The following is a 3,041-nucleotide window of genomic DNA, read 5'->3' on the forward strand; positions in this document are numbered from 1 at the left end:
TTCTATAGGCGTGTGCCACCGCATCTGGCTAATTTTTGTAGTTTTAGTAGACATGGGGTTTCGCCACGTTGGCCAGGCTGGTCTTGAACTCCTGATGTCAGGTGATCTGCCTGCCCTGGCCTCCCAAAGTGTTGAGATTACAGGTGTGAGCCTCCACACCCAGCCTGTTTTTTTTAAAAAAAAAAAAAAAAATGTCTGCCCTGGCGCGGTGACACCTCGTGCTCACCCCAGCACTTTGGGAGCCTGAGGCGGGTGTATCACCATGTGTGCTGTGTTCACTGCTCCATCCCTGCATTCTAGAACAGTGGCTGGCATGGCAGGTGATGGATAAATGTTCTCTTCTGTGAACATATCGAGACATACATGTGCCTCTTCCGTTCCAGCGCAGGCTTGGGCGGCCCACATCATCCGCTGGATTCTTCTGTGGGCAGCGTCACAGAGCGAATGACATACTGAGTGCCCTGGCGCTGTCCCTACTGCCCGTGAATGCGGAGGTCATCTTACCACATCCCTGGGCTCCAGATTGCTCATGTTTAACATAAGTGCTTCGGATGCATGGGTTTTGTGTTTTTAATTTTACTGTAGCCTGCAGCATTTTTATGCAGAGATTTGGCTGATAAAACTGATAACATCGGAGCTGTTCAGACTAAATTGAGGGAAAACGCCAGAGTATGCCTGCTGGTCCACTTCCGTAACCACCCCACCACAACCCCCCACAACCCACAACCTTCAGCAGTGAGTCCGGCATCTCTACGAAATCTCTGGGTATCTGCAAGGCAGAGTTTAAAAACAACTCAACTGGCTAATCTTTAAGGCCACTTCCAGTTTTAAGATTCCAGTAGCAGATTTTTTTTTTTTTCTTTTTCTTTTTTGGAGACAGGGTCTTACTCTGTCGCCCATGCTGGAGTGCAGTGGTGTGATCATGGTTCACTGCAGCAGCCTCGAACTCCTGGGCTCAATCAATCCTCCTGCCTCAGCTCTCTGAGTAGCTGGGACTATGGGTGCACATCACCATGCCTGGCTAATTTTTTATTTTTTGTAGAGATGGGGGTCTCCCTATGTTGCTTAAGTTGGTCTCATACTCCTGGGCTCAAGCTAGTAGCAGATGTTTTTAAAGGGAGTGGCAAACATGAGGCCAGAGAGGTAGGCAGGGAAAGGGCTGTGGGTTAACTGACTGCAAAACCACTACAAGGTTTGAATCAGGGTGATGACTAATCTGATTTAGTTTTAGGAAATGGTGCTGGTTAAACTTGATGGGTGGATATATGCATAAATCCTTCATTGCTGGCCTGCTGGTAAAGTGGCAAAGAATAGGTAGATACGGACATAGAACTAGACTGAGATACAGATAAAGATAAAGATAGAGATAGAGACAGAGATAGATTTAGAGATATAATCCCACAAGAGCAAAGAAAAAGGACAAGAGTGCATAGCAATGGACATGAGGTTTAAATAGATCTATTGAAGATAGGTATGGATAGAAATGTGGTAGGAATTCTCTTAGATGAACAAAAAGGGCTATTACTTTATCTAAAAATAAATATGCAGAGAGTAGTTAGCTTATGTGTTTTATAGACCCGTGAAAATCTTAGGATTTGACACCCAGGTACCAAGAAGGTACGGTGAGGTTCTGACCAAAAATGAAGGACTGATTGAAAGTTTGTTTAAGAATAGTTACATCCTAGATACCTTCCAAACCCACCTCTACCTTGCAGGGGGCAGGAATACTTTGTACAGGTCACTAGCAAGGCTCTCAAATAAGGAAAAACCAGATATGGTAAGGAAAAAGGTGGGGCAAAATCTCAAAATAATAGCAGTAAATGAAAATTTTCATATTGCACTGGTGAGATTTTACAAACCTCTTTTCCTGTCCTTATCCACAAATGACAGCTGCCTACCACACGTCAGAAACTGATGAGTTTGTCTCTAAAGAAATTGAATGACCAAGAGAAAAGATTGAGACATTAAACATTTAGGAATTCTCCAAAGAAACTGACTCTCGCTGCCTAGCGACCTTGAAGTGAAATCCAAAAGTTAATAACCCTGACGAATGCAAGACTCAGAAGAAAACATTTAAGAAAACTACTATGATACCCTCAAATAAATGTATGAAGATATTGCATCTATACATTATGAACAGCATCTATACATTATGAATAGCATGCAATTAAACAGAAACTCTAGGAGAATAAATAGAGCTCCTGGAAATTAAAAATACATATGGTAGTCAAAGTTTTAAAAAAGGTAGAAGAATTAAAAGATAAAGACATAGCACATTCCCAGAAAAACAAACAAAAGGATAAAACATGGAAAACAGGAATTAGAAGAAGAGAACATTAGAAGATCAATATAAGAGGTCTAATACAACATCCATGGGAATTATGAAAAGAAAGTGCAAGGGAAATGTAGGGAGAAAATTAATAAAAGAACACAAGAACATTTTCTAGGACGGAATAGCACGAGTCCTCCGATCAAAAGAACCCATCAAGTGCTCAGGAGAATTAATAGGAAAAGACCTAGCACAAAGAAAATCAAACTGACATTGCAGAACATGGGAAGAGAGGTGCTAAGTACATCCAACGAAGAAAAAAAAAAATCCCTTTTGAAGCAACAGGAAACAGAAAGCCATTGAATATAGTATCACGAATAGAAAAAAAATGGTAGCGTTTCTTCAAAATCCTGGGGAGATTTTTTTCAACTAGTGATTGCACGCCCAGCAAAATGTCAATCAACTGTAATGGTGGAATAATTACATATTCATTCTTACAAGGACTCAAAGAAACTCACATCTCATGCCTCACTTTTTTGGAAGTTATGAGAGGACATGCTTCAAAGAAGAGGAAAACGTGGTTCAGGAGGGAACTGCAGGAAGGTGGTGAAGAGGGGTCTCAAGATGACAGATAACTGAGTTGGCAACAGAGCAACAGGACCCGACTTGAGCAGGTAGAGGGAAGGTTCCAGAAGAAGAGTGGTCTCCAGAAAAGAATGGAAATAACAGAATATCTTCTATCATTGATAGAATATCTTTTTCTATCAACGAT

The sequence above is a fragment of the Mandrillus leucophaeus genome, unplaced genomic scaffold (assembly GCF_000951045.1).
Source record: "Mandrillus leucophaeus isolate KB7577 unplaced genomic scaffold, Mleu.le_1.0 Scaffold204, whole genome shotgun sequence".
In the NCBI taxonomy this organism is placed as follows: Eukaryota; Metazoa; Chordata; class Mammalia; order Primates; family Cercopithecidae; genus Mandrillus; species Mandrillus leucophaeus.